This window comes from Schistocerca cancellata, chromosome 1, assembly GCF_023864275.1.
Source record: "Schistocerca cancellata isolate TAMUIC-IGC-003103 chromosome 1, iqSchCanc2.1, whole genome shotgun sequence".
NCBI lineage: Eukaryota > Metazoa > Arthropoda > Insecta > Orthoptera > Acrididae > Schistocerca > Schistocerca cancellata.
The window spans coordinates 1,021,891,814-1,021,913,103 of record NC_064626.1 but is presented as its reverse complement, the minus strand read 5'-3'; the positions used below and the strand labels follow the sequence as shown (position 1 = coordinate 1,021,913,103).

The following is a 21,290-nucleotide window of genomic DNA, read 5'->3' as shown; positions in this document are numbered from 1 at the left end:
CTCGGCCACCAAGATCGGCTGAATTCACGGATAACCTTACCTGCCATCACGTGTATTGGTAATGGTGAAGTACAGAGAAGGTGGTTTTACGGCGAGGGGGCTTTTTTCGTTATTGGCGTGTGGTCTTCTAATTATGCTTAAGGAAGTGCTTCATGCGGAAGGATATGAATCCATTTTATATCGTAGTGTGTACTGAGTACAGTACAGGAACAATCTGGAGCCCCTGACTGTTTGATCATGACATACCATAAGGCAGTATTTGTGAGGCAGTGACTTGGGGACAGTAACATTCCTGAAATGGACTGGCGTTCCAAGAATCTCGTTCGGAACCAAATGGGACACCTTTGGGACGAGTTATAACACCGCTCCGGACCCATGTGTCCAGTATCAGTATCTTCTCTGGTTTGGGCTCTTGAGGAGGAATGAGCTGCCATTAATGTCACCTAAGGATACTTCCGACCAGATCGTGTAATACACCACAGCAGCGCTTCCAAATCAACGAAGCAGGCTAAATCTAAGAGACTGGTTTTTGCTGTCCTGACTTAATCCTCCACTGCAGCTGATTTGTTATAATCAGCTTTCATCTCGTATCGAATGACCGGTTTCCAAATTTAAACATGTTTAGTATGTTAATGTGAAATCAGCAAACTGTGTTCCCTTATTTTATGTTGTCTATATATAGATCTAGTGTTAAATGATCTTTCTACCTGACGCTTTATTACGACATGTAGGTGCAAGAACTGTTGTTACATATATTTTTAAATCTGCGTGAGATTCATGAAAATGCGCTATCATGAGTAACGAAGACATGAATGATTATTTACGCTGCTTTAAGATCAAAATGTAAGTAACAAAGTGAGAAAGAGAGGCCATATCCATGAGCTGCTAATAACACAGTTCCAACAACATTCCTTATGACATATAGGTTCTATACTTACCTGAAAGTATTTATATTCGTAGGACAGACTTTTGTTGTTACAGATTTAAAAACGCAATTCCATTGTTTTATGTAGGACCTATGCATACAAACCGAATGCATTACATCAATCTGATAGGTTATCTTCTGTTTCGATTGTGTAAAAACGATAGAACGTAAAATATTTTTCTACTATCTATCTCACCCACAACTTCTTCAGAATGCTTCTGTGTTCGTATTACACTCTACTATGAACGTTTTTGGGCATGTCCAAGTGTGGGCGACAACAATGAATGGGATGTAGAGAGCACAGTAGAATAGTCGTTAGTTATGTTCTGCCTAATACTGCTTACTAAGCGTATACATATGTATACACGTATATTCGTCTCGAGTGACGAGACCGTGATGGATATAGCTGTCAACGGCAATATCAAATTAAAATAACTTAAGGGAATGCAGCCGGGTGAACTTGCCGACAACCTGTCATTTTCAAGATTCGAGAATAGAGCCCCTCGCGGAATCTTGCAAATTATTCGCGACTGGAACAGGCAAGGGGGAAGTGACTTTGGCACAAAAAGTATCCTCCACCACACACCGCAAGGTGGCTTGCGGAGTGTAGTTGTATACATACATTCTGGGTTCGATGAACACTAAGGCGCCATATCGCAACACACCTAGCCCGCTAAATCACCCTGTCTAAATTCCGCACAAAATGTCTGATACTATCTGCAACCGCAGGTGAATCTCCGCATTCTGGTAGCTCTTGGTGATCGGTGATAGCCTCAGATGGATATGGCGTTAACTGCAGAAATTTGTGGACTCTCTTCCCCGCCAAACTGAGACCATTATCAAGACTAGAGGCGATGTGCCGCGGTATAAGGAGCGATCATAAAGTTGCCGTTCGAAGACCGTACAGTCCAAAATCGATATGCCAGTCAGGTAAAATCGCCGAGAACACGGAGGCAGTCATCCCACCGACCCACCAGGTTGAAGATTCCCATTTCGTAATGCTGTTGCGTCAAGAAGTCCATAACTACCTGCTGCACATTCTTGTCCGACAGCAAACGTCGTGCCTTCAACGCTTTTTTTTTTTAATGAACCGAAGGCCTGAGACAGATCGGGACTATACGGTGAGTGCTCGTGTGTCTTCCATTTGAGGTGGCTAACTTCTGCGTTACGTCATTTGTATATGGGGACGTGCCTTATCATGGAGCAGCAGCACCCCTTGCCCCAGTTTTCCCGGAGGTTTCGCCTTGATTGGAGGCCGGAATTTTTCCAGCTTTGCGCAAAACCGTTCCCCAATGATGGAGACACCAATAAGCAATGGATCCCAGTGATCGAAGAACAGGGTGAGCATCATCTTTCCAGCAGATGGCTGGCTCTTAAACTTTTTCAGGGGAAAGGGTGATGGACAACAAGACTGAACCGTCGATGATTTCGACTGTGATTCCCAGTGGTGGCATCTGCCTTCATAGCCGCAACTGTATGCTCAAGAAACGTGTTGCCTTCAACAGTGAAGCGCATGAGGTGCTTCAGCAAACAGCAATGGTATTTGCTTTTTGTTTGGCATTCAACGCCCGGAGAATCCACTGGAGCAAACCATAAAGTATTGTACGCTATCCGAAGCTGATGTCGAGATCCTTTCCTAGCAATTGAGTGGTTATGTGCCGGTCCGCCTCTTGTCCGTTACGTTCAGATCGACCGGCGTCTTGTGTGAAATCGCGACCAGTGCTGAACATAGCGCACCATTCCACAACGGTGGTTTTGGACAGACAAGCTTCATCCCCCGACGGATTCTTACTGGCTTTTATCCATCGGGAGCCAAAAAAAGAAAAGCAGCACATTGGTCCTGTTTGGACGCATTTGGTAATGACATCGCTACATACCGCTCGCACGTCAGAAAGACACGAATGCTGCACTAATCCCGTAGCTGAGTGTCGGTGCTTCGATATCAACATCGGAGCCGCGCTACGTTGGATTTACGCTGCAGCAAAACCATTTAACGGAAACTTTTGCATCGTCCCTTCCCCACTGAAGCGACAAAGAAACTGGTACAGGCAGCGGCCGGCCCTCGTGACCGAGCGGTTCTAGGCGCTTCAGTCTGAAACTGCGCGACCGCTACGGTCGCAGGTTCGAATCCTGCCTCGGGCATGGACGTGTGTGATGTCCTTAGGTTAGTTAGTTTTAAGTAGTTCTAGGGGACTGGTCCCCTAGAACTTAGAACTACTTAAACCTAACTAACCTAAGTACATCACAGACATCCATGCCCGAGGCAGGATTCGAACCTGCGACCGTAGCCGTCGCGCGGTTCCAGACGGGAGCGCCTAAAACCACTCGGCCACTCCAGCCGACCCTTGATGATTGCACGACACAAAATTTGGACCTGTCAACACTGACATTGGACTGTTGATGACTGGAAACATGTTGCCTGGTCGGACGAATCTCGTTTCATATTGTATGGAGCGGATGGACGTGTACGGGTGTGGAGACAGCCTCATGAATCCATCGGTCCTGCATGCCAGCAGGGGACTGTTCAAGCTGATAAAGGCTTTGTAATGGTGTGGGATGCGTGCAGTCGGAATGATACGGGACCCCCGATACATGTAGATACGACTCTGAGTGGTGACACGCACGTAAGCATCCTTTCCGATCACCTGCATCCATTCATGTCTATTGTGCATTCCGATGAACTTGGTCAACTCCAGCAGGACATTGCGACACCCTACACGTCCTGAATTGCCACAGAGTGGCTCCAGAATCACTCTTTTGAGATTAAACACATTCGTTGGCCACCAAACTCCCCAGACATGAACATTATTGAGCATATCTGGGCTGCCCTGCAAGAGATCTCTAATCCCGCGTACTCTTCCGATTTATACACTGCCCGAACGGATTCATGGTGTTAGTTGCCTTCAGCACTACTTCAGACATTATTCGAATCCATGCTAGGTCGTGTTGTGGAAATCTACGTGCTCGCGGTAGCCCTACATGATATTATGCAGCTGTACCAGTTTCTTTGGCTCTTCAGTGAATAAGCGTGGTGTCTCCTAGGGTTCAGTGATTTACTTGCCCGGTTGCTTAGAGACGAGTCGCCACATATACGCCCGTCCACTACGCCTGACCGCTCAACACGAACCGCGGACGGCGCGCCGAGCCACAGCTGGCGGCCAGGGCAGTCGAGCGGTCCGCGTCCTGATCCGCTACCGGTTCCCCAAAGCCTATCTCTACGCCTTAATTAGTTGGCGCGGCTTGTTCGTTTTGGCGTTCCCCCTCCCTCCCTCCCTGGTAGTTTAATGTCGCTCTCCGGCCCGCCCCGTCGCGGCGCCATTTGCATAATAACCGCGACAGCGGCCAGTCCCTGGACCTCGCAGGCAGCGACTTTCCAGACGCTTGGCGCTCGTCCCACCACCGGCCGGTCTGCCTGCTCACCTGTTGAGCCAATCTCTCCTCGGCACTCGCCACTCTTGCGACGAATGCCTCCGGCGACCCGTGCTACTTCACCTGCTGACATCTACACTGTTAACATGGAGCCGGCCGTGGTGGCCATGCGGTTCTAGGCGCTTCAGTCTGGAACCGCGTGACCGCTACGGTCGCAGGTTCAAATCCTGCCTCGGGCATGTATGTGTGTGATGTCCTTAGATTAGTTAGGTTTAATTAGTTCTAAGTTCTAGGCGACTGATGACCTAAGATGTTAAGTCCCTTAGTGCTCAGAGCCATTTGTTGACATGGAATAATGCTACACTCTGAAACCAGCATGCCAGAATGAAGAAATACGTGTGACATGCGCTACTTGCTTCGATAATCAAATAATTAGCATTTCAACACAACCGCACAGAGCAGGCACGAGTGACTCCTCCTGCGTTCTGTATACACGAAAATATTACGTATAAGGTATCGCGTTCAGAAAACGCAGTTGAATGTTGTTTCTTGGTGAGAAGACCCTGTTACACCTCCTGTAAAGTCCGACCCCGGCAGCTGAGTGGCCAGCGCGACAGAATGTCAATCCTAAGGGCCCGGGTTCGATTCCCGGCTGGGTCGGAGGTTGTCTCCGCTCAGGGACTGGGTGTTGTGTTGTCCTAATCATCTTCGTTTCATCCCCATCGACGCGCAAGTTGCCGAAGTGGCGTCAAATCGAAAGACTTGCACCCCGCGAACGGTCAACCCGACGGGAGGCCCTAGTCACACGACATTTATATTTACCTCCTGTAGGGAGCTGGTGATAGTGAAAACAAGATTAAAGAAAAATGAAAACACGTCTATGGTATCTGTCATCCTGGAAAAAGCGTTCGAAAATGTCACATGCTGCAAGATGTTCGAAACTCGGAGAAAAAACAGGGGTAAGCTACAGGGAAATTCGGTTAATATACAATATGTCCAAGAGGCAAGAGCGAACAATAAGAGGGGAAACCAAGAATGAAATGCTCGGATTAAAAGAGTGTAGTACAAGGATGTAGTCTCTCGTACCTACTGTTCTATTTATACATCGAAGAAGCTATGACGGAAATAAAAGACGGGTTCAAGGTGAAAGGTTATCAATGATAGGGTTCGCTGATGACATTGCTGTCGTTAGTGACAGTGAAGAAGAATCACAGGATCTGCTGAATGGAATGAACAGTCCAATGAGTACAGAATATGGACTGAGAGTAAATCGAAGAAAGACCAGAGTAATGAGAAGTAGCAGATATGCGAACAGCGAGAAACTTAACATCTAGTTAGACGATCATGAAGTAGCTGAAGTTAAAGCAGCAAAATTATCCATGACGGACGGTGCAATGAGGATATTAAAAGCATACTAGCACAGGCAAACAGGACATTACAGGCCAAGAGAAGTCTACCAGTATTAAACATGGGCTTTAATAGGAGAAAAGTATGTTTGGAGTACAGATATGTATGGTAGTGGGACTTCTCTCTCCCCCGGAACAGGACATGAAAGTCCAAAGGGACCGACCGGCCGCCGTGTCATCCTTAGCCCACAGGCGTCACTGGATGCGGATAAGGAGGGGTATGTTGTCAGCACATCGCTCTCCCGGCCGTATGTCAGTTTCCGAGACCGGAGCCGCTACTTCTCAGTCAAGTAACTCCTCAGTTTGCCTCGCAAGGGCTGAGGGCACCCCGCTTGCCAACAGCGCTCAGCCGACCGGATGGTCACCCATCCAAATGCTGGCCCAGCCCAACCGCGTTTAACTTCGGTGATCTGACGGGAACTGGTGTTACCGCTGCGGCAAGGCCGTTAGCTAGTGAGACTTGCACTGTGGGAAAACTGGAACGGAAGAGAATCGAAGCATTTAAGGTGTGTTGATTAGAAATAATCTTCAAGATCATGTGGACTGGCAGGTTGAAGAATGAGGAGGTTCTCCCCAGAATGGGCGAGGAGAGGAATACATGGAAAACACTGACAAGAAGAAGGGACAAGATGGTAGGACATTAGCGAATAAAGCTCATGGTTCTAGAGGGAACTGTAGAGGATAAAAACTGTAGAAGCAGAAGAATGGGATACATCCAGAAAACGTAGGCTGCTACTGCACTCTGAGATAAAGAGGTTGGCACACGAGAAGAATTCGTGGCGGGACGCATCAAACCCTTCAGAAGACTAATGACTCAAATAAAAAAGAAAAGAAAGCAGAAACGTCTACCGAAATATGTCGGTGCTTGACAGTGGCGGGATCGTGGGCTATCGAGGCTACAGTTTACCGTTCCTCGATATTGGTACTGATATTGGTCGGGATCCTGCAGTTGTGGCTTGAATGTGGAATCGATGGGTACAGGAGGCCCATACGTGACGCTATGAACAACGCTATACGAGTAGCGCTAGAGAGGACAGACACACTGTTCACTCAGCTAGGGATCATAGTACAGCCACATCAGTTACAAAGTGTGAGCAAAGGGCTAGTTTGTCCATGGGGACAGTGCAACGGCACTTGAAGCACCACGGGCTGTCAGCACAACGATGATTACAACTGCATAGGCTTCCGCTGCCAAAGTTAGTGAACACTACAAAAAAAAAAAAAAAAAAAAAGTAGCCTCTAAGCGCTATGGGACTTATCATCTGAGATCATCAGTCCCCTAGACTTAGAATTACTTAAACCTAACTAACCTAAGAACATCACACACATCCATGCTCGAGGCAGGATTCGAACCTGCGACCGTAGCAGCAGCGCGGTTCCAGACTGAAGCTCCTAGAACCACTAGGTCACAGCGCCCGGCACTGTGGCTAGGTACCGTGTCATATTGTAAGAGAATTATTGCTTCCGTGTAGAAACATTGGGACGCTTGGATTAGGAAAGGGAGGAGACGACTGATTGACACATGCAATACATGAAACACATGTATATTAAAAATTTCACAGCTCAGCAAATTACAATTGAGTGCTCCATGGAATAATTGCCTTTCATCATCAAACATCTTATAAGAACAAATTATTTTGCTGAAACATGATAATCATTCAATCCAGCAATAGCTCAAGATTATGTAACTGCTCTTAAAGGAATTGTTTTTCCAACACCAAAGAAGTTGACCGAACTAAAAATCAACTGAACTCAATAAACAGTTTTTCACAAGAGCATCAAGTATGTTGCTTGAACTGAAGTCACACTGCAAACACCAGGATATTTACAAGTCCCAAACTTTGGATAACAGAACTGTATAGCTGGAAATTCTACTAAGGTTTCAAGATAATGGTATCACAGAACAGATTTTAACCGCTAGTATCTGACACAGGCTGTACTCAGAACACCAACCAATAATGAGCGTAATCCTTTGTTGAACAAATTTTACCAGCTTCATCCGGGAGCCAGATCGACATTATTATTATTAACCATAATTATTAGAAATGATTCTTTCCCTTTTGCAATACTCGTTCAATTTACAGATGACGTTAGTTATACGAAAATACTCGTTACATAGGTTTGCAGGTCCTTTATATAGTATTCAAAATATCTCATAGTACACTTGAACGTAGTATTAGAAAAGGCACTACAATATTTCACTAGTATATACAATGAGGGTAAGCTTAACATGCATCGGCAGAATCAAATAAATACATTGATCATGTCTTTAAAGCAATACTGGCATTGTCTACCACTGAATAAATAAGAAAAAATGCCACTGTAATGAAGGTGAGTTTAGCGGCACATGTGCAGATAGTAGTTAAGGCAGCGTGTATCAGTTTCATTCAATTTAACAACACACGGTGGACGTGGTTATGAGTAGAGCACAACAAGGAAAGAATGCATCTGCAATCCATATGTACATTGAGGTCTCACGTGGCATCAAATTGCTTCAAGAACAACTTGACAGCAAGAAGCCATAATCTGAGACACAATGATCATTACACAGCACTTGCAAACACTGAGTCTCCAACACCATTGGATAGACAATGTTTGCCGAGCGGTTCTAGGCGCTTCAGTCTGGAACCGCGCGACCGCTACGGTCACAGGTTCGAATCCTGCCTCGGGCATGGATGTGTGTGATGTCCTCAGGTTAGTCAGGTTTAAGTATTTCTAAGTTCTAGGGGACTGATGACATCAGATGTAACGTCCCATAGTGCTCAGAGCCATTTGAACCATCTGTTGCGCCATTCGGTACACAACAGAAATACCTCAGATGAAAGAGAAACACCGACGTCACTCGAATGAGAGCACTGTAACTACTCATTGACAACAAGTAACAATTTGTGACCGACCGAGAATCCAACCCAGGTTTCCCAGTTTTCGCGAACGATCTGTTTAAACCCTTCGGCTATGTCGGCACACTTCACATCCAGGAGAAAAAACTTTTCGACCTGTCGCGCACTACTTCCGTGGAGCCCAGCTTGTCATGATATTCACTGCCCGCACCATTTATCATGGTTCCCGCAACAGGCCGAACGTAGTGTGCGTCAGTACTGAAGATACATCATGAAATGCAGTAAAGACGTACAGACATTACTATTATATGTGTGGTATCTTTTCTTCCGATATGTCCAAAAGAACAGACACTACACACATTCTCTTTCTGTGCGGATACACACCAAAACCGATATCCTGCGGGAATGCAAAATGGCATGTGAGGGGTTCACGGGTAGGTACGTTAGCAGTGAGCAACTGTCTGGGAATTTGGGGCGGATGGGAAGCGTGCTCAGATGGTCGACGTCGTTAAGGTGACTGCTCGAATTAAGTGTGACATCCGGGTCGAGTCCCGGTCTGCTACAAATTTTTACCTGTTGCCATTGATTCGGATGCGGATAACGTCATTGAAAACCTGTGAATAGTAAAACATTTGTGCATACTGAAAATTGTCAGCGCTGAGTACAGGATGTCCACAAAATAAGTGACTGTTCCCTTGAAAAGATGTATTTCAGACCTCACGCGTTTTCTGTGCACTGTAGAAATCTTTAACATTGTTTTCTATTTACTACTCCCCATTTTTTTCATTTAAACATGTAGGTCATTGATGTCCTTGCACACTTCTCATCCGTGTACTGTTTCACGAAACGCACTTCAGATTTTTCGGTGTGATTAGAGACACGGCATCACGGACTCTGTCAGCTCATCAATGCCAGCCACGTTTCTTGTGTAGGCTTTTGATTTAACAAATCCCCATAGAAAAAATGTCTAAGGGGACAAGGTTAGAGGACCTCGTTGCCCGTGGTCTGCCGACTCCTCCTATCCACCAGTTGGGAAACACTACATTCAGGTTGTCCTTGACCATTATCGCATAGTGGCATGGGGCACCATCATTTTGGTAAACAACAGTGTTAAAGATACCATCTAGTTCCACTTGTAACTGCAGAAACTGGGTCAGCATATTGAAGTAAAAGGCAGCAACAATGACTTTCTCTCTGAAAAAGAATGGTCCATCTTTGTCCGTGTGATTCTCAACCACATATTGTCCCTGATAAGGTCAGTGCTCAGTGAACCCAGTTGGAGGTATGTCGGGCCAAATACGACAGTGAGGCCAGTTTATGTATCCACTTACATAGAAGGCTGCTCATCACTAAACAACGCGTGTGACTTTCAGTCCTCACTCTCCACACACTCGCCTGCCGGAGTGGCCAAGCGGTTCTAGGCGCTACAGTCTGGAGCCGTGCGACCGCTACGGTCGCAGGTTCGAATCCTGCCTCGGGCATGGATGTGTGTGATGTCCTTAGGTTAGTTATGTTTAAGTAGTTCTATGTTCTAGGGGACTGATGACCTCAGATGTTAAGTCCCATAGTGCTCAGAGCCATTTCAACCATTTTTTTTCCAATGTCAGCTGCGCCAATGTCAGCTGCCCTCCTGGAAGGCTGACCTGGTCAATAGTCGTCAGCAACAGTACGTGTTCGTTGAACCTCAGTCAACAGTTTCCATATGCTTTATTCATTGGTCCATCATTCTTCCTAATTTCCGTTGAAACCGCCGTTGCAGCTCATCATACGGAACACACTGTAGACGCCACGTGACAATGCCAATACATGCATGTATCATCAAAATACTGACCAGTCGTATACATAAACAAAAATACATTTGCAAAAAATATCCAGTACACGTTCCAAAACTGAAAGCATCACGAAAGAAATTTCATTTATTCTCCAGTGCTGTAGGTCCCTGGAATATACGTAACGTACCCCAACGCAGCTCGAATAATGCTTTACTCTCAGACTTTTTTTAGTCAAGAAAATAACTGTATTTTAAATTACGGACAACATTACGTAGGCGCTGTGGACCAAGTCGCAGTTGCTCCTTTTAAATGATTAAGTGCGTCCTGATTCAACGAATCTGCACGGGAAGTGGGATTCTTTAATGAAAAAGTGGTGTCTCAAGAAAGTAGAAGTGATCCTGTGTGCTGGCCGGAACGTCAAGAGAAATTATTCATTTGTAACTAATTTTTAACATTATATACCCTGCAGTCCTGTGCAGTGAAGTGCGTTCAATTCATAAAATGAGTTGTTGTTGACATCATGTTCTCAATTGAAGAAATTTTAACGAAAATCTTTCGTAAGATATACAGAAAGTGTGAAATTCGATATAGAAATACACCGTAAAGACGTATGACTAAATTTGGTGTCATTGTATACAGTTCATTAATCTCCCATGCGGGGCAAAATAGTGGCAACTAATGACTAAATTTGGTGTCATTGTATACAGTTCATTAATCTCCCATGCGGGGCAAAATAGTGGCAACTAACGTAGAGCCAAATATTATCGGCCGAGTGGTTCTAGGCGCTTCAGTCCGGAATCGCGTGACTGCTACGGTCGCAGGTTCGAATCCTGCCTCGGGCATGGGTGTGTGTGATGTTCTTAGGTTATTTAGGTTTACGTAGTTCTAAGTTCTAGGAGACTGATGACCTCAGATGTTAAGTCCCATAGTGCTCAAAGCCATTTGAACCAAATATTACCTAATCGGCGCTTAAAGTGCTTCACAAATTATGAAAGCAAACAAACTAAAAACGAATTATATTGGATACTGCTCATAATACGGCCTTAATTTCACTTGGAAATCGCAAGCATAGTGAATTATAAATTCAGTGAATAGTAAAACAAACATAAAAAGCACAAAAAGTTTTGATCACGGGTTTTCATTACCCTTTTGCAGTTAATATAGTTCTTGCATTACGTAAAAAAACATCTTGCGATGGATTTTAGTTCACGAAAATTGCCACTTCTCATCTCATAATCAATTCCAGTAAAATTTGCAGTCGTTTCTTTACCTTTTGTTGCGGAATAATTTTGCTGTTAATGGTCGACGATTAGAGTGTACTTCGGGTACGAGCTGGTGTGTTAACCGTCGTGTTAGCTGTAGCAAACGGTAGCAGAACGAGGTGCTGCGTAAACTGCAGCGCTAGCACGCAACCGATGTACGTAAAACATGACACCGTTGCGCAGTAAATTTTAATGCAGCTTCACGGTTCAAACCGATTATCTCAGTAGCGAATCAGATAAGAGCGTTAACTGGTATGCTGTAGCTGATTTCCCGCACGTTGGACGGACTCTGACGTTACAATAGCGCGGATTAGTGACGCTGCAACAGTTGTTCCTGTTGTTTGTCGATTTACAGGACTTATCTCGCTTTCACATCATTTGCTACGGGATACCTTCTACGATGCGTTAGGCTATAAATTACAACATAGTTCCGTGTAATCGTGTGTACACGGGGAGTATTTTGTGATGTCAGTATGCTCCTAATGATGTTCCTATTGCTTTGGGAATTAAATGAAAGGGACCTATTTTTTTTCTCGTTTTACTTAAAATGCAGCGAGGAATGATTCCTTCAAGTGACGCTTTCTGTCTGTTTTATTCATGCCTGTTCGTATCTGAGTTGCAGCTCTAGCAAATACAATATTTACATTTTAACCTTCCTTATTTATAGTAGTTTACCTATTAACTCTCCTTGTTTATAATACTTTACATGTTAACCCTCCTTGCTTATAACAGTTTTTTTTTAAATGCTGGCGAAGTAAAATCAATTTTCAGTTCACGGTTGCATAGTAGAATGTCCGAGGAAAGGAACGTCTGGAAAACACTGACAAGAAGATGGGAAAGGATGATTGGACGTGTGTTAAGATATCTGCGATTAAATAATACTGGGAGCTGTAGAGGCTAAAAATCTGTGGTTGAAAGAGAGACTAAAGTATATCCAACAAATAACTGAAGAAATTGTACACAAGTAAAGGTGACGGCATAGGACAGGACGTCGTGGCTGGCTTCATCAAACCAGTGAAAAGTCTCATGACTCATAAAGAAAAAATAACTGTCAGGTAACGCTAAAGAATATCAGCATGCATCTTCTTCTGCAGTAATGTTAACAAAAAATCTGGAAACAAACTTTGTCTCCACTTTGTAAATAATATAAGGGTGATGGGAATGGAGAAGAAATGAAAGGTGCACCGAACATACTTGAACATATACGCTTTCGCCATTGTAACATTCAAATTGAATCAAGTGTCTTACTTGTTATAACAGACTAGAATGAAGAGTATTTGATAACACATGACGCTCGTGGCAAATCAAAATAATGGTTGAAATGTCTCTAAGCACTATGGGACTTAACATCTGAGGTTATCAGTCCCCTAGACTTAGAACTACTTAAACATAACTAACCCAAGGACACCACATACATCCATGCCGGATTCAGGATTCGAACCTGCGACAGTGTCAGCAGCGCGGTTCCGGACTGAAGCGCCTAGAACCGCTCGGCCACAGCGACCGGCTCGTGGCAAATCAAAACACTGAGCAAACTGAAGCGATGTTCCAAGATGGAGGCAGGTTTATTCCTCTATTCTTCTATATGATCTTAACCACAGGATCAAACGTCTAAAGAATAAATAATTTTGGGCAACTACACTCCCGGAAATTGAAAAAAGAACACCGTGAATTCATTGTCCCAGGAAGGGGAAACTTTATTGACACATTCCTGGGGTCAAATACATCACATGATCACACTGACAGAACCACAGGCACATAGACACAGGCAACAGAGCATGCCCAATGTCGGCACTAGTACAGTGTATATCCACCTTTCGCAGCAATGCAGGCTGCTATTCTCCCATGGAGACGATCGTAGAGATGCTGGATGTAGTCCTGTGGAACGGCTTGCCATGCCATTTCCACCTGGCGCCTCAGTTGGACCAGCGTTCGTGCTGGACGTGCAGACCGCGTGAGACGACGCTTCATCCAGTCCCAAACATGCTCAATGGGGGACAGATCCGGAGATCTTGCTGGCCAGGGTAGTTGACTTACACCTTCTAGAGCACGTTGGGTGGCACGGGATACATCCGGACGTGCATTGTCCTGTTGGAACAGCAAGTTCCCTTGCCGGTCTAGGAATGGTAGAACGATGGGTTCGATGACGGTTTGGATGTACCGTGCACTATTCAGTGTCCCCACGACGATCACCAGTGGTGTACGGCCAGTGTAGGAAATCGCTCCCCACACCATGATGCCGGGTGTTGGCCCTGTGTGCCTCGGTCGTATGCAGTCCTGATTGTGGCGCTCACCTGCACGGCGCCAAACACGCATACGACCATCATTGGCACCAAGGCAGAAGCGACTCTCATCGCTGAAGACGACACGTCTCCATTCGTCCCTCCATTCACGCCTGTCGCGACACCACTGGAGGCGGGCTGCACGATGTTGGGGCGTGAGCGGAAGACGGCCTAACGGTGTGCGGGACCGTGGCCCAGCTTCATGGAGACGGTTGCGAATGGTCCTCGCCGATACCCCAGGAGCAACAGTGTCCCTAATTTGCTGGGAAGTGGCGGTGCGGTCCCCTACGGCACTGCGTAGGATCCTACGGTCTTGGCTTGCATCCGTGCGTCGCTGCGGTCCGGTCCCAGGTCGACGTGCACGTGCACCTTCCACCGACCACTGGCGACAACATCGATGTACTGTGGAGACCTCACGCCCCACGTGTTGAGCAATTCGGCGGTACGTCCACCCGGCCTCCCGCATGCCCACTATACGCCCTCGCTCAAAGTCCGTCAACTGCACATACGGTTCACGTCCACGCTGTCGCGGCATGCTACCAGTGTTAAAGACTGCGATGGAGCTCCGTTTGCCACGGCAAAGTGGCTGACACTGACGGCGGCGGTGCACAAATGCTGCGCAGCTAGCGCCATTCGACGGCCAACACCGCGGTTCCTGGTGTGTCCGCTGTGCCGTGCGTGTGATCATTGCTTGTACAGCCCTCTCGCAGTGTCCGGAGCAAGTATGGTGGGTCTGACACACCGGTGTCAATGTGTTCTTTTTTCCATTTCCAGGAGTGTATTTTAGTGTCTTCTATGGTCTCTTTCGATGTTCTTTATTCCATATATACATTTCGTACGATATCATTAAGCTTTTTCTCATGCTGGTGGAGAGTTATGTATGAGGCTACAGCCAATGAGGATGTTCTCTAATCAAGTAGATAATACAAGCAAAAGAAGGCTACTGAAATCGATTGTGTTCTATAGTGGAGTTGGACAATTTCATTTCTTTAAAAAATGTTCAGAATACAATCTTTAAAAATCTCGAGTATAAGATTTGTTAGAGATGTTTACATTTATTTTGTATTCTTTAGAAAACGCATGTGGCTCTCAGATTAATATTACACTTTTTCACACACATATCCTAGTTACGTCTCCAAACAGTCGTCAGTAACATATCCTCGGGGTTTTCGGTAGATATTTGCAATTTCATTTCTGTAAATCTCGCAGGGAGCCGAACAAATAACGGCCGTCTTTTGTTTTATGCGATGTCGATCATTGTCAGATGACGTCAGTTCCATACTTATTTCAAATACAATGATTTCTGGGATGTGATTTTGTTTGCTCCAATCGATAGAGTAGTGTCATGTGATATTTGGTTTAGAGGGGGTGATTAACAGCGACAGAAGTATTACAAACATAATCAGTACTACAGCAGCTACTGTGTGGCTCTCTTGTATGTCCTCAGCAGACATGCGGCGTGACACGCGAGACCTGGCGTGGAAAAAGTGCCGAACAAATGTTCACCGATCTTTTAGTGTTTATTATGTTTTTCAGCTGATGGAGAGCATATTAGGCAGCGACAATGCTAATATGAAGAAGTAAAGTTTTACTTTGAGTATGTTTTCACAAAACAGCCTGGTGTTACAGTTGCGTACACTGACTTATCCTTTCTCTTGGGCTGATCTGCATCGTGGCGTATCTTTGCGAGTGCAGCGCTACTCAGTCGCTACTGGAGAAATTTTCTTGTTTTATGGTGCCCCTTTTAGTAGCCATCATTAAACCAAATGTCGCACTAGATTTGAAATCGCTTTGACGAATGGACACATGAAATAACACCGTAGAAAGTGAATTTTTTGCATTGAGGAGAAAAAAAGCCGGATTGTTTCGTTGACGCTTGTCTTCTCGCAAGACACTTCATGAGCAGTCTATGTTTGGACTGATTCTAGCTACACTTTGCAGATCCCTTATCATTTAGCTACAATAGAGCAGGTCAGCAACTGGAAGCAGTTAATTCCACAAATTATTTGGAAGTACGCATTAGCAGTGATTTAAAATGGAATGATGATATAAAGTTGATCGTCGGTAAAGCAGATGCCAGACTGAGATTCATTGGAAGACTCCTAAGGAAATGCAATCCGAAAACGAAGGAAGTAGGTTACAGTACGCTTGTTCGCCTAATTCTTCAATACTGCTCAGCAGTGTGGGGTCCGTACCAGATAGGGTTCATGGAAGAGATAGAGAAGATCCAACGGAGAGCAGCACGCTTCGTTACAGGATCATTTAGTAATCGCGAAGGCGTTACGGAGATGATAGATAAACTCCAGTGGAAGATTCTGCAGGAGAGACGCTCAGTAGCTCGGTACGGGCTTTTGTTGAAGTTTCGAGAACATACCTTCACTGAGGAGTCAAGCAGTATACTGCTCCCTCCTACGTATATCTCGCGAAGAGACCATGAAGATAAAATCAGAGAGATTAGAGCCCGCTCAGAGGCATACCGACAATACTTTTTTCCACGAACATTACGAGACTGGAATATAAGGGAGAACTGATAGAAGTACACAAGGTACCCTACGCCACACACCGCAGGTGGCTTGCGGAGTATAGATGTAGATGTAGATGAACTGCCAGATAAAATGCACAGCATAGCTCTTGGGAGAAACATGCGTTATGTCCGATAGAGGTGGGAAGGTGTCTTAACTGCGGGACTCGTATTTGGGATAAGCGAGATTCAAATCTCCATCCGACAGGATTTATTTGGACCTTACGTAGTTTTCCTAAATCATTTAAGGCGAAGGCTAGGACGATCGAGTTTCTTCTGCATCCTTCCCTAATATAAGCTTGTGGTAAGTCTGTAGTGAGATCGTTTTCGCAGCTGCGTTAAACACTTCCTCAGACATAATTTCAATAACTTTCTATTATATTCCCTGGTGATATACATTTAAAAAATTTGCAAAATTTCAGTAAAAAGTTGGTAAGGAAATTTCACACATCGACTAACTCCATTGAGTTAGTGCTGCGTACAATGCCACCACTTCCAGCTATAATCTCTTTGTTTACCCTACAGTACTGACGTTGGTGTAAATATGCCATGGATAGTAGCAAGTATAATTGTCATATAAATTCGTGATCCATTTAACCTTTTTTTCGTGACGAGTTTGTCACAGGCTTATTTCTTGCACAATGAAAAAAATCGGGTGGAGGTCTGACAAAAAAAAAGATAAAAACTGAGGCTGATGCTGCAAAACTGTTTACCTACCAGATTCGTTTACCTATTGCTGGTCATTCTAACAGTGAGCCCAATTTTAGTAAGTAGACTTCTGCATTTATTTTTAAACTGTTACAACCAACTCTACATATCGCTTTCCGTCAGTTTCGGAGTGAGATCTGCCGTTTTGCCTTCTGTCGGAGCGTAAGAACACATTTTTAGGACGCTATTCATCCACTGCCACTGAATAGATTGATTGTGATGAAAGTTGTATTGGCGTTAGGATACAGTTAAAAATCGCAAAACACTCGTACACTACTATGCTAAAAAAAGTTCCTGACCTTTAATTTAGGTGTCCGTACATGCGCCAAGATGAACTTTCTGTCCACACATACTACACACACGATAATTATAAATTTACAAATTATGCACTTCGCTAGAAAACGCGTGGCTCATTTAACTTTTAACGTAACGACAGTTTCTAGAATTACGTATATCACGCTGCCGTAGAGAAGTGGCGTTCTCAATAGACGAGTCCCTATCGTTCCATCTCCAGCAGTTTAAACTTTCTGAAACTTTTTCCTGGTTAAATGGTTCAAATGGCTCTGAGCACTATGGGACTTAGCTTCTGAGGTCATAGTCCGCTAGAACTTAGAACTACTTAAACCTAACTAACCTAAGGACATCACAGATATCCATGCCCGAGGCAGGATTCGAACCTGCGACCGTAGCCGTCGCGCGGTTCCAGACTAAAGCGCCTAGAACCGCTCGGCCACACTGGCCCGCCTTTTGCTAGTTACCAGCTGAAGAAAAATGACTAGGTTGATAGTCGAACGTTAACTGACCCTCTTCAGCGAGCGAAGTATCGTAGTAGTTCATTTATGCACTCTGTTACTTTCAGATGCTATCAATTAACTCGTGTATATTTGTTTTAATAGAGTCTTTCACTTACTTTGTTTCTAGAGAGATTAAGGTGTAGCTTCCTATCGACGAGGGGTTTTAGAGACGGTGCTGAGACCTGGTTTGGTGAAAGATAGGAAAAGAAATCGGTCAGTATATTCCCAATGGAGCTTATGCGATTCAGAGAAGACATGGAAAGTCTGAATCTAGGACTGAAGTGGATTTCAATTGGCGTCGTCCGAATGAATTTTGCTTAAAGTGTTACAGAAAGGTGCAGTGGAATTGAGAAAATATGCGTCAAATAAGTTCTCAGTAAATAAAAGGTAACTAATTACAGGAGCAACATGGTTTTATGGCGATCTTAGCATTTTTTCTTTATTTTACGTATGCTTTCTTAGGAATGACCCCTGTGTTGCCCCTGCACTTAACAGTGGATGTCAACAACAGACGATTTCATTTCGCTCAAAGTGTAAAGCAAATGTCCCTGACTGGAACAAATACTCTTACCTAAGCCGCTTGCAATACTCATGCAAGCATGCAACCTTCACAAATCGATTACAAGCTGTGAAAGATAAAAAAAACTGAAACCAAATTATTTTCCGTCTCTTTCACATGGCGCAGTTTTCTGTTACCTGCATCTCCTATTCAACTGCAAAATTATGTGCAAATAGGTTCTTTGTCTTGCACGTGGAGAGAGCGCTAACGTAGCTCTCTGTGAAGAAACAGCATGAAAAGAAAAATCAAGACACGCTTTTGCCAGTGGACGGCGAATTATTTCTGCGACGTGTCGTAACAAGCAGCCTTTGTGACACGGAATAAGTCTGCACACGTAAAGGTCAGAAAAGGACCGTCATTATGCACGGTCGGAAAGGGGACGGTGGAAACAATGCCCTCAGCAGCCTGCTAGTTATCCGCGGCAGTGCCGTCTTTTAAGTGTGAAAATCTGTCATCATGGCGCCGGACCGCCGGTGCCAAGTGCCATTGTTACGAGGCGTACCGTTAGCGGAGGATAGCGGGTTGCGTCGCAAGCGGCTGGCTCGCCCGTGTCGGCAACCCGCCACTCGCCGCGACGCACTCTGAGGCTTTCTATTTTCTCTGTCTGGGCCGTATTTTTTCCTCAAGCGCGGCTGAAGCGCAGCATTTAGATCTAAGAAAGCGCAGCTTACAAGCAATTAATGTTGGGTGCACCGCTTCATGCGGCGCCGGCGTATGTAAATCACACGCGCGCGCCGGGGAAAGCGGACGCGGCCGGGGAATCTGCCTCCCTAGGCGGTCGCCACGCGCTGGGTGCCAGCGCAGTGGTAAATGCGATGCGCCGACTGCGACCGAATTATGTCGCAAATAGCAGTATGAACGAGTCGATTGGTGGCCACAAACCTAATCTGATCACAGGGCCGGACTGCACTGACTCACTGTGACGCCGAGTGGCCACTTGATAAGGAAACATGCAGATGTGTTGTACCAAAATGTTCTACATCTACATCTATACTCCGCAAGCACCTGACGGTGTGTGGCGGAGGGTACCTTGAGTGCCTCTATCGGTTCTCTCTTTTATTCCAGTCTCGTATTGTTCGTGGAAAGAAAGAATGTCGGTATGACTCTGTGTGGGCTCTAATCTCTCTGATTTTATTCTCATGGTCTCTTCGCGAGATATACGTAGAAGAGAGCAATATACTGCTTGACTCCTCGGTGAAGGTATGTTTTCGAAACTTCAGCAAAAGCCCGTACCGAGCTACTGAGCGTCTCTCCTGCAGAGTCTTCCACTGGAGTTTATCTATCATCTCTGTAACGCTTTCGCGATTACTAAGTGATCCTGTAAGGAAGCGCGCTGTTCTCCGTTGGATCTTCTCTATCTCTTCTATCAACCCTATCTGGTACGGATCCCACACCGGTGAGCAGTATTCAAGCAGTGGGCGAACAAGTCTAATGTAATCTACTTCCTTTTTTTTCGGACTGCATTTCCTTAGGATTCTTTCAATGAATCTCAGTCTGGCATTTGCTTTCCCGACGATTAATTTTATATGGTAATTCCATTTTAAATCACTCCTAATGCCTACTCTCAGATAATTCATGGAATTAACTGCTTCCAGTTGCTGAAGTGCTATATTGTAGCTAAATGATAAAGGATCTTTCTTTCTATGTATTCGCAGCACATTACACTTGTCTACATTGAGATTAAATTGCCATTCGCTGCACCATGCGTCAATTCGTTGCAGATCCTCCTACATTTCAGTACAATTTTCCATTGTTACAACCTCTCGATATACTACAGCATCATCCGCAAAAAGCCTCAGTGAACTTCCGATGTTATCCACAAGGCCACTTATATACATATTGTGAATAGCAACGGTCCTACGACACTCCCCTGCGGCACACCTGAAATCACTCTTACTTCGGAAGATTTCTCTCCATTGAGAATGACATGCTGCGTTCTGTTATCTAGGCACTCTTCAATCCAATCACACAATTCGTCTGATAGTCCAAATGCTCTTACTTTGTTCATTAAACGACTGTGGGGAACTGTATCAAACGCCTTGCGGAAGTCAAGAAACACGGCATCTACCTGCGAACCCGTGTCTATGGCCCTCTGAGTCTCGTGGACGAATAGCGCAAGCTGAGTTTCACACGATCGTCTTTTTAGAAACCCGTGCTGATTCTGCCAGAGTAGATTTCTGGTCTCCAGAAAAGTCATTGTAATCGAACATAATACGTGTTCCAAAATTCTACAACTGATCGGCGTTAGAGATATAGGTCTATAGTTCTGCCCATCTGTTCGACGTCCCTTCTTGAAAACGTGGATGACTTGTGGCCTTTTCCAATCTTTTGGAACGCTACACTCTTCTAGAGACCTACGGTACACTGCTGCAAGAAGTGGGCAAGTTCCTTCGCGTACTCTGTGTAAAATCGAACCGGTATCCCATCAAGCCAGCGGCCTTTCCACTTTCGAGCGATTTTAATTATTTTTCTATCCCTCTGTCATCTATTTCGATATGTACCATTCTGTCATCTGTGCGAGAATCTAGAGAAGGAACTACAGTGCAGTCTTCCTCTGTTAAACAGCTTTTGAAAAAGACATTTCTATCTTGGGTCTTGTATTGTTGGCAATATACGAGGATCATTCAAAACATCATGGCACATACATCATTCGCAGAACTTATTTACTGCTAAGACCTAGAATTTGGTGACAATATCAATCAGAACTTTCCTGCATAATCTCCATCACGTGCCGTGGACCCAGTATTGAGTGAGTTACCCTCTTCGTACACGATCTTGTCCTCTTCTGAAAGGGATATTTTCATTGCATGAACTACGCCCCGTTAATGTGTCTCCCAGGTAGAGAATCTTTA

The 21,290-nt window shown here is 45.0% G+C and overlaps 1 protein-coding gene and 1 pseudogene across 2 annotated transcripts in view; one reads left to right on the top strand and one right to left on the bottom strand.

Annotated features, from left to right (window-relative positions):
- LOC126089452 (ras-related and estrogen-regulated growth inhibitor-like) overlaps positions 1-21,290 on the top strand; it is a 579,634-nt gene that overhangs the window by 358,808 nt on the left and 199,536 nt on the right. The gene's annotated exons all lie outside the window — the stretch shown is intronic.
- LOC126104223 (5S ribosomal RNA) lies at positions 6,034-6,151 on the bottom strand (annotated as a pseudogene).